Here is an 11799-nt window from a genome sequence, read left to right on the forward strand (position 1 = left end):
AGCCTCCTGTGTAGCTGGGATTACAAGCATGCACCATCACACCCAGCTAATTTTTGTATTTTTTAGTGGAGACAAGGTTTCGATGGTCTTGCACTCCTGGCCTCAAGTGATTCACCCACCTTGACCTCCCAAAGTGCTGGGATTACAAGTGTGAGCCGCCATGCCCGGCGTGAGCTATCATTCTTTATAATGGACTTTACAGAACAATCCTGTAAGGAAAATACATTCTTATTGGGAAGGGGTGCTCCAGACTCTTGAACCCCATCTATTTACCACTGCCCAAGGCACAGAATAAAAGCCATCTTAGGGGTTTCAACAAATTCTGTCATAAAAGTCCACTTAGATCACATAAAAAAAAAAAAAACTTTATTACTGGTTGCATAATGAGGGAGTGTCATGGTCTTGTCTAAAAGAAGCAGGAATCTCCAAGCAATCTACCAACAGCAGAGATCACATGCAGATATGTCAAAAAAAGATGTTAGCCTAGCATGTTCCAGAGAAACTTCTTAGAAGCAGACTATCTGGACAATTTAAGAAGAATTATATAGGAGTTATTTTCCTTATTGGTAAAATGGATGTAACAATAGTACTTGTCACATATAATTTTTCTGAGTATTACATGAGATAATTTAAATGAAGCTTCGGCTTAATGCTAATATGTTATTGTTATTGTTGTATTATTATTATTGTTACTGTTGTTGTTAATAAGACAGCTTTTCACCACTTTTTCACGCACCTTTCCTGGGTTGGTACATGTTTAGTTTAGCATAACTAAAGGAGGCTTTAGATAATACAACTTAAGGCACAGATGAGACAGAAACTCTTATAACATATATAATAATGATAGCCAACATTATTAACCACGTACTATCTGCCAGGCACATTTCTATGTGCTTTACAAGAATCATTTTATTTAATCACTCATTAGCTCAAGAGTTAGATACTACTATTACCTGAATTAAGTTACAGAAGGAAGTTGAATAATTTAGCTAAGGTCACCCAGCTAGGAGAACTGGAGTCAAATCCAAGCAATCTAGACGGTACCAGAATATGAATCCTGAAAGCGTCAAAGATCTGACTATATTTTAGATAACTCTAATTTGAGGCAAACTATAGTGGGTCCTTATTGTTCCTCCATCCTTGCTATGTAACTCCTGAGACCCATTCAGCAATGGAAACCAATGGAGCTGAATGGCTGGAAAGTCACAGAATTGGAACAAGGAAAATAATCCAAAAGTGGAGGAAAAGAGTCCAAAACTGGAGGAAAAGACACAAGAGGTAGGATCCAGGGTGCAATACTGGCTCATCTGGCTAAGAGTGGATGGCCAAAAGGGGTACCCTGACTAGGGCTGCAAAAACAGGAAGTTTTAAAAAATTTTGTGCTTAAAAGATCTTCTCAATTTTCTACTTAAAAGATCTTCAGTGAACTAAGAAGAGGCATTAAACAAATATTCTGGCCAGGGGATAGAATGGCATTTGAAATAGCCTACTGTTTGTCCTGCCAATTTTATTGATAGCTCAGACAAAAGGAAATGAGAATATGCAATACAGCAGGAATGTAAAAAGATGACAGATTTTAAAGACACTTAAAAAATGTGTTGAGATGTGTTTGGTTGTACTCTGAAGAACAGCCTGGGTTTTGGGGGATCATGGTGGAGCTGTTATACATGGAGATGATATAGATAAGTTTGTGGCATTCGATTCATTTTCCTTCAAGTGGTTTTAGGCCAGGCAAAAAAAAAAAATTTTTTTTGAGGTAATAGCTAATAAAATGACACATTGAGGAAGAAGAGGCAGTGAAGGAAACTCAGAAGAAATGGAAAAGTAGGAGGCAAATTGTGAGAGGAATGTCAGAACCTATTTAGTGAATTTGGATTAGGTAGAAAAATACTATTTTAGTAGTTTAGTAAATAATTCAGCACAAATAAGAATGACTGAGGAAGAGTCACAGATTTTGTACTTGAAAGATTTTTGGTGAACTAAGAGGAGACAATTTGGGTCACACGGTAGGGTATAAAAGTCTTTTACAAGGAGTTTGGAAGTAAGGCTAAGAAGATAGAAGTAAAAGGTTTGCAAGAGAAATGGAGAGTGGAGAAACCACATAAGCAATTGCTGGATCTTGGGAATTTTATGTTTAGGATATTTAGAGGAAAGAGAGCCAAAGAAATATAAATACTGAAGTTGAAAGTTGGAAAGGCCTAACTAATAGAGCCAGAAACCTGAGGCCACAGAAAGCAATGGCATCAAGGACCCAAGTAGAGAATAAACAGAAGAGACAATTCCCTCTTCGAAATTGAAAACAAGGAAGAAGGGAGATGTGAGGATGCAGATAAATTCTCATTTTTTCTTGAAATGCAAGTAAAGAATAATCTTTAGCTTCTCAGTGGAGGAGGAGGTGAGATAGGGAAGTGGAGGAAGGGAAAGATAATGTCACATAAGTGAAAAGAGTTGGAAATATTTTTTTTTTTTTGAGACAGGGTCTTGCTCTGTCGCCTAGGCTAGAGTGTAGTGGCGCGATCTCGGCCCTCTGCAAGCTCCGTCTCCCGAGTTCATGCCATTCTCCTGCCTCAGCCTCCCGAGTAGCTGGGACTAGAGGCGCCCGCCACCACGCCAGGCTAATTTTTTGTATTTTTTAGTAGAGACGGGGTTTCACCGTGTTAGCCAGGATGGTCGCGATCTCCTGACCTCGTGATCCACCCGCCTTGGCCTCCCAAAGTGCTGGGATTACAGGCGTGAGCCACTGCGCCACGCCAAGAGTTGGAAAGATTTTTAAAGCAGCCATTATGAGGAGTGGGATGATAAGTCAATGAAGGAGAAATAAATGGATATTTGTTTTCCTAAATAGATATTTATTGAGTACTATTTATCTTACAGTGTGGTGCTGTATGGATGCAAGAGGAAAAATCTAGCTGGGAATCTAGTTGGGGAATTATTACACAAAAATAGCTGCACATAGGAAGGTACAGGATGAGAAACAAGTGAATGTATGCAGTAATTGCCAAACAAATTCAAAGATAGCAAAAGAAATATTCTTGGAGGATGTAAAACTTGAAGAGTTATAAACATTTTCCACAGTGTTAGGTATAGTATATGTTATAAACATTTTGAAGAGTACTTAGAACTTGAAGAGTACTTAGAACTTAGGCAGGCAAAGATGGGTGTCAATTAGAGGTTTAACGGAGATGATTAAAGTCCAGTCTGGACCATAAAGTAAAGGTGGGGATAAAAACCTTTATAGGTATAGATGTGTAGAGAGGGGACGTCACAGGCACAGAACTTAAAATCTATGGGACAAAATATGGAAGCATCAAATTAGCTCACTTTTCCCCAGGACAGAGTCTTCATGTGATCAGGTTACATCTGGGTTCTTTTTCTAGAGAGCCTTGTGTGACAGGCTAAAAGTTTGGACTTTTCTCAGGAGACATTAGAGAGACACTAAAAGTTTTTATAGAATTATATTGGGGACAATATAAAGTTGTGTTTTAGTAACGTTACTGTAGCACAGGTGAAGTACAGATTGGAAAGCTATAGTGACAGTCCAGGTCGAGGCACTTAAGACTTCACTATTTTAATTATCTTCACTATTTAAATTCTAGTAAGTGCTATAATTGCCAGGAAAATCTCTGGTTTTGCCTCATTATCATAGATTCATTAATTTCACCTTTTTATCCATCTTCCATATCTGATGATTTTTAGTCCTTTAATTCTGCCAAATTTTCAGTCTTCTCTTTAGCTCCAGTCCTTTCTTGACCTCCTCTGTTTTTCTGTGCTCTTTTTTTGTACGAACTTTCCTGTTTTCTGTTCTGAATTTATTCAGAGTAGACCTGCACACTTCAGCTTCACAATAGGGAATTCCAATAAAATGATGATGCTGTGTGTCATTCATTTCCTAATGTTACTGATATAATCCATAATATTTGCTAAGCTTTAATGGTTATTAATGTTTTATGCTATCCTATTACATAAGCTCGATAAGATATTTCTGATTTTTTTGGTATTATGACTAACCGGTGAGCATATTAAATTCAGTGTGGTTGTATTTGTGAGTGGAAGATAAGGATAGTAGCACTTGTAACCCTATAAGTTTCTTACCATTTTACTAAGTTTTCACTCAATTTTAATTAAATTTGAAAGTATTTAAAATTAAGGTCAGAAACTTATATATTAGTTTGATCTTGGTGCTTTTCTTAAAATATCAAAATATTAGTGCTTATTTCTATCTGGATAAATTGTTTTTCTATTTAATTATCTATTTCTGCCATCTCTTGTAGTGACTTAGTTTCCAAAAATGGTGAATATTAAAATATATAAGGTGAAAATGTATAAGAGATGAAAAATGAATAGAAAGAAATCTTGATTCTGGAATATGGCTATATTTACACAAACATAGTATGTTTCTGAAACCATTTAATCTATAACAACCTTCCTTTAAAAGCATCATTATAGCAGTTTCTTGAAAGTATCTTGAAATTATTTTTACGTTACTTAAAAAAAGTTACTTAAGGCTTTAGAAAGTAGAAATTCTGAGTAATTAATGCTTAATGCAAATTTTACTGAAGGCAATAAGAAAGCATCAAGTAAAATTGACTTTTTAATTATAAATGAAATATTTTATTAATGATTCAGTCCTTCACTTCTGCTTGAACACTTCTACTTGAAAGTTTTTTCTTCCTTTTTTCCTCAGTGAAAGCGGACAATTGAACTTGGTTTTAACTCAAGAGTTCAAGAAGGGGTGAAAAAAATGAATAGAAGGAAGTCTTCATTCTGGAAAGGGACTCATTTTGAAGTTCAACTAGAACAGGCTGTTTTACAATTTTGAATAGAAAATTATATCTTCATAATCATCTTGATTATTTGATGTACAATGTAAAAAAGCATAATGTTTCTTACAGTCCATAAATAACTACTTTTTTCAAGCATGACAGATTAAGTTAAAACAAAGGGAGTGAACAAAAATGGGAGGGGGTCATGAATCTGTATCTGCCCTGAGGAAGAGGGCAGTACTTTTGGGGAGTGCAATTTACATGAGCATCTGGGTCTTTTGTCATGTTTTGGATGGATGACCTGAGTCTGATATATTGGTGAATAGCATTAACAAAGGTCTGGTTGTCAAAGGCTAGGAAGAAAAATGCAATTAGCCACAGCAATGAGGTGATGTCTATGTTTGGGGAAAAAGAACCAATACCTAAATGGCAAAGGAAAACACTGGAATGATACCATTAGCAAAAGGCCAGATTTGTGTGTGTGTGTGTGTGTGTGTGTGTGTACCTATTATGTAGTCATCTTCACTCAGTGGGATATGGCAAAAAACTCATTTCTTTGTCAATGTTTGACTTATGTAATGAGAACAAATATGTATCTGTTACTAAAGAAAAGACCTGGTGAGCTCAATGAATTTGTAACTCATAACACACTAATTTCACCAACCTAACATTTGTAATTCTGTTTGTTTCTATTTAAAGAAAATTAGAATTAAATAAAGGGCATTGGAAACTGAAAGAAGTTTGCTCTTTTTTCAGTCTCATTTTTTTTTTTCTATAAACCATACTATCCAGCGTAGAGAACCATATCTAATCTCCCAATTAGGTCAGGCCCCAGGATAATCAATCTCCTTAACAGCAGATGCCTTGTTTTAGCAAATGAATGCTTGATTTCAAAAGAAGTTTTGTGTTGAGAGAAGACTGCAGTTGGCATGGGTGATTAGAACTCTTTTAAACCCTATAAAAAGCTTCTGTAGATTGTTTTATGCCCACACTTTGTGAACTGAAGTAAATGCTGTATATATTTATCTTCAAATGAACATGGTGGGGACTTAATACAGTCTGTGAGAACATCTATATGCATATAAATGGAACTATTTACAGTCTAAAATATTTATGTCTATTTGAATTAAACTGTGCTTTTGATAAAATCTAAAATGAATTTATATATTTTGAGTAGGTGCTTTCATGTTTATTCAGTATGCTCCTTAATAACAATAACTCAATTATTACAGTAGCATTGTTTGAACTGAAAATATAATGACAAGTTCATATGATTCTCATATTTGTTGTTTGGATTACCTTTACATTAGTTTATAAGTGTGTTTCTTCCTATCTGATGCCTGTTCTGTTCATACTTGCAATTTGTGTTAATGGGCAGTGTGTGAGATAACTCTGAAACCAGGAAAAAAATATAAAATTAAATGTTATAAACAATGTATATTAAGTCAAAATAATAGATTGACTTTAATTTGCTCGAAACTCATTTGATCTAAGATAAATTGAAATATAATGAAATAATTTTCAATATAGTATAACTTAAAACAAAAACCCTAAGCCTCAATAAATTATTTTAGATTATCGTTGTTCAGAATCTGATTGCTGGAACTTGTCAGTGATACCTGAATACATAAAACATTTCAGGAGCCTACATAAATACCTATTTCCTTTTTTAGGAGAGCAGATTACATTATCAAAAGCACCAAGTTGAAACATTTGCAAGGTAGGTGAGAAAAAAAGCATTCGTCAGCATATTTTGGATTTTATCATTTTGACTTTATTGCCTATGGTCAGTTCTGCCAGTTTTTGTCTCCTTCTAAAAATTGTTTCAATCTGCTGAATCTATGGAAATTTAATATTTTCCATAGTGAAGGCTGATAAGACATCTGAGGAAGAATTAAAAACAGATGATCTCTAATTTAAGAAACATTTGATGCTAATTACTTCTTACCTTTTCACACAACTTAAATATTGGTTAATATATAGGATTACATTACTTTTTAAGTGAGATTTTAAAGCTAAATTGATAAAGTAGAGATCCAGTGAGATAATTAGATGTTCATATAAGATTTGAAAAATACAGACATTCTTAGTCATACAAAAATACCAAAAAGCATTGTGATAATTCACTTTTTCTTATTCTAATTTGTAACAGCATTTTAATATGGTCAGTAGAATGGCTTCAGCATATTTACAATCTTAAAGTTTTTAACTAGAAAACAGTTTGATGTATAGATCTGTTACTCAGCTACATTTCAGATTTAAAACTTAATTTAATTTTATAGCTAATTTAATTTTATAGCAAATTTAATTGTATAGCATGTAAGGCAGTTTACATTTGATTTAATAAAATTAACACTTAGGCTTTTATGATAGCTTTCTAACTCAGGTATCAGTGATTTTCAGAATGCAGAGATTTTCAAACTGAAATTTTTTTTATCATGATGCTCTTGTGGCTAAGTTTATACTTGGGTTATTTCTTCTTTACACACACACACAAACACACACATACACACACACACCATAATATGAAAAAATAAAGTCTGAAAGAAAATATACAAATACATTACTATTTTTTGGACAGTGTATAGATTTGAGTGATCTGTAGAACCTTCTCTATTGTATTATACAGGCTTAAATTTTTAATGATTACTTTATAATTCAGTAGAGTATAGCTATTTTCATTTTCAAAAACATATATATGACAATCCCAGTATAGGTGATACATTGTGTTCACAAAAAATTTATAATAAATATTGACAATAATTTTTTCCTATCCTCTTGAATCTGTAAAAACCTGCCAGAGCAAATATCCTGTTCTTTCCTTGGCATTACTAATTTGTTCATGGTGTTGATATAAACCATTCAGTGGAAGTTACAGTGTAATAACTGTAAACTGCAAGGGGTATGTTATGCTTAAAGGATCCCAGGAATGATCCAAGACAAACCACAGACATGGTAAACAGAAATTATACCTCTGCAGGATCTTAGGACTCCTCTACACTGTTAACAATTATTGAAGACCCTTGCAAAGAACTTTGTTTATGCAGGTTATATTGGTATTTATCATATTAGAAATTGAAACAGAAAAATTTAAAAAATATTTACTAAATCATTTAAAAACAATGAAAACATATTACATGTTAACATATGTAATATAGTTTTTCTGAAACAAAATAAACAAATATGTATGTATACATATATAGCGAGAAGAGTGGCACTGTTTCACATTTTTGTAAATGTCTTTAATATAAGGCTTAATAGAAGACAGCTGAATTCTCTTACCTGCTTCTGCATTCAATTGGATGCAATATGGTATTTTGTTTAAAGTAAAATCTGTCTTTACACAAATATGTAATTATAGAAGGAAGGAGTATTTTAATAACTTTTTCAGTTGATTGTGGATATTCTTTAATATTACAGTGAATCTCAACAAATGATAGTCTGTTACAGATTAGTTGCATTGTGAAATCTGAAACCATATAAATCAACTTTTCAGACTTTTGAACCTAGCCTGTTTCTTAAGGAAGATTTCTGAAAGGTGTCTAACTTTTGCTTTAAAAAAATAAATTGTAATATTTAAATCATAATAAGACAATCTCAAGCACATTCTGAAGGATATTTTAAGTTTACTTTTCATCAAAGTTACTTTATAAAATATTCAAGCACTGCTTAAGTCTCTGATCCTGATTTCTTAATGTTTAGATTAATTGAATTTAAAGTTTATTATTTATTAGATGTTCTAGCTCTTAAAGTCTTTGCTTTATGACTTTCTGGAGGTAAGTTTTTGTATATTAATTAAGCAGATGTAAACAGCATAGGAAAAAATAAAGGTTTGATTAGTGATTTTTTGGCATGGTGCTCCACTATTCTAGATTTCTGTTAAGTACTAAAGAAAGTAATTTCCAAACAAAACCTTTGCTTGAGCTTGAGAACCGAAATACTGATTTCAAAAAAAAAAATTTTTTTTGTTTCAGTGGTAACGGTTTATTACCAGAAACTAAAGCCAAAATACACATTTTATTTTATGACACTCAAATAGTATGTCAGACATTGTTAAAAATAATTTAGAATGTTCTCACGTATTGCTTTTGATGATGTTTCCTTTCTTTAGTAAACATTTGTACAAAGTGTTGCAACAATTAACTGATTATAAGAACTCTGCAAAAATGCCTTTTCTTTCAAAATTGAGGTCTGGTTATTTCCTCTACCAGACCTCTTTTTTGAATGACAGAAACAATGATGTCATTCTTTACTCATAGGTCAAATAGCAGTACTAGAGGCTGTGGCTATCTAGTACATTCAACATCCCAAGGAAACCATCCTTTGCCTTCTGCTACTGTCCCAGAAGAGATCAGGTTCCCCTATTGTGCATTCTCATCTCTGCCACATTGGATTTCCCCTTGTTGCACTCAGTTTGGTTTATAATTATTTATTTGCACAATCAACTGACTAATGTCTGCCTCCCTCATTACACTGTAAACTCTAAGAAGGAAGGGTTTGAGCCTGCTCTTTTCACCATCATATATCCAGGACCTAGGACAGTATTTGACACATAATAGGAACTCTGTAATAGTTGCTGAATATCTGAATATAAATGAATACCACTGAGCATTTGATGGACTTTAGATTCTCCAGAATATTTCTCTGCACCTTTTATGAGTTTCTTCATCCTTCTTGAAACTGGCTACTCTGATAAATCTCAGTTCTTGTTGTGTTTTTTCTCACCTCCTTGACTACTTCATTCTTGCCTTCTTTCATGTTTTTTTTTTTTTTTGCTTTAATTTCAAGTTCTTTAAGGAAAGCATGAAGTTCTGTCTTGCCCTTTACATTTATTTTTTACAAACTATCTTTCAATTAGTCATAACCTTTGTGATTCTCAAGTTGAAATCTTGAATGTCTGTCTTGCCCTCAAACTGTGGCTCTGAATCTTTGAGGTATTACCTATATACTTCGACCAGATGTCCATCCTATTAAACTGAATAGGTCCGTGACTAAATTTGCCATTTCCACTACTAAACCAATAATCCCCTGTGCTTTCCTGTGTGTCCCAGCAGAATTTCTGCTCTTCCTACTTCTGTGTTCCTTTATATTTGCTTTCCCTGAGTCCTATCATGTCTCTCACTCAGGGTCCATGTCTTCATCCCAGTCACATTAGCTCACACCGTGGCTATCTTGTTTCATTTCTCTCCTGTTGTGATGGCTTTTACACTGCCCCTCTATATTCTGGCCCTCTTGGCTTTAATCCATCCTATGCACAGATGGGAGAGTAACCTTTCTCAAACATTTTTTTAATCACACAATTCTCTTTAAAACTTTGTCAATGGATAATTTGAATATTACCTGGATAATTGATGGTATTAAGGAATTATTGCTAATGTTTTCAGGTTTGAAAGTGGTATTGGGCTGGGTGTGGTGGCTCATGCCTGTAATCCCAAGGCGGGTGGATCACTTGAGGTCAGGAGTTTGAGATCATCCTGGCTAACATGGTGAAACCCTGTCTCTGCTAAATATACAAAATTAGCTGGGCGTGGTGGCGCATGCCTGTAATCCCAGCTACTTGGGAGGCTGAGGCAGGAGAATTGCTTGAACCCGGGAGGCAGAGGTTGCAGTGAGCTGGCATCTTTCCACTACACTCCAGCCTGGGTGACAGAGTGAGTTTGACTCCATCTCCAAAAAAAAAAAAAACCCAAACAAGAAAGTGGTATTGTATTTAAGAAGAGGTCCTTATTTTTATATATACATACTGAAATATTTATGAAAAATTGATATAAGTCTAGAATTTGATTCAAGTAATATGGAATGGGAGAATACAGATAGGAGTATAGATAAGGTGAGATCGGCCAGAATTGTTGTTTATTGGAACTAGATGATGGGTGCATGGAAGTTCACTATACTTTTCTTTACAATCTCACACATTTACATTTGAAATTCTGCATAATAAAAAATAAGTCAATCATTTATTTCTTTCAGTGCTTATAAAATAGAATCCAGGCTCTTTATTTAGGAATTCAGAGACACAAACCAATCCTAGTCTGTGTTTCCAATGTCATTGGTCAATGTCACCTACATATATCCTCTGCTGATGTGACAGACCAGCAGAGTCTGTTGGTATGTGTGACCATCTTTCTCCAGTAGTCTGCATTCCTATACACTTCTTACCACATGTACATTGACTGCAGGATTGCTGTAAGTGTTATAAATACCACTGGTAATAGCTCTCATCCAATGACAAATTCCACAACTTTTTTCTCCCTTGAGTGGGTCCCCCAGAGGTCTCTAGTGGAATTGAATCCTAGTTACACACACTGATAAATAATCTTTACCACAGCCTGTGTTGCCTTTCCTTCTTTCCTTGTCTTTCCTTTTCTACTGCTTGTTCCAGGGTCCATTTACATCAAGTCTTAATATTAAAGTCTGCTTTTTGGGCAATTCTAATCTCACTCAGCTGCAAAATGATTCCATTCCTGACTCTTTATTCAAGTCAGTTTCTTGGCAGTTATATTAGTCTGTTTTCATGCTGCTGATAAAGACATACCTGATACTGAGAAGAAAAAGAGGTTTTAATGGACTCACAGTTCCACGTGGCTGGGAGCCCTTACAATAATGGCAGAAGTCAAGAAGGAGCAAGTCATGCCTTACATGGATGGCAGCAGGCAAAAAGAGAGCTTGTGCAGGGAAACTCCCCCTGATAGAACCATCAGATCTCATGAGACTTATTCGCTTTCACGAAAACAGCATGGGAAAGACCTGCCCCCATGATTCAATTACCTCCCACTGGTATCTCCCACAACTCTTGGGAATTCAAGATGAGATTTGGGTGGGGACACAGCCAAACCATTTCAGCAATGTGTACTTTCTGTGTCTCTTTCTTCTCTGCCTTCTGTTAAATTTTAAAACAATGCCAATTGTAGAAAATTATAGAGAAAACAAAAACCTTCTATGATCATAAGACTCCAGAGATAAACCTTTTCTTTAGTCTTTGCGTGTGTGTGGGTGTGTGTGTGTGTGTGACTGCAGTCATCTGACTGCTTGATAG

This window comes from Gorilla gorilla, chromosome 3, assembly GCF_029281585.2.
Source record: "Gorilla gorilla gorilla isolate KB3781 chromosome 3, NHGRI_mGorGor1-v2.1_pri, whole genome shotgun sequence".
Classification (NCBI taxonomy): Eukaryota; Metazoa; Chordata; class Mammalia; order Primates; family Hominidae; genus Gorilla; species Gorilla gorilla.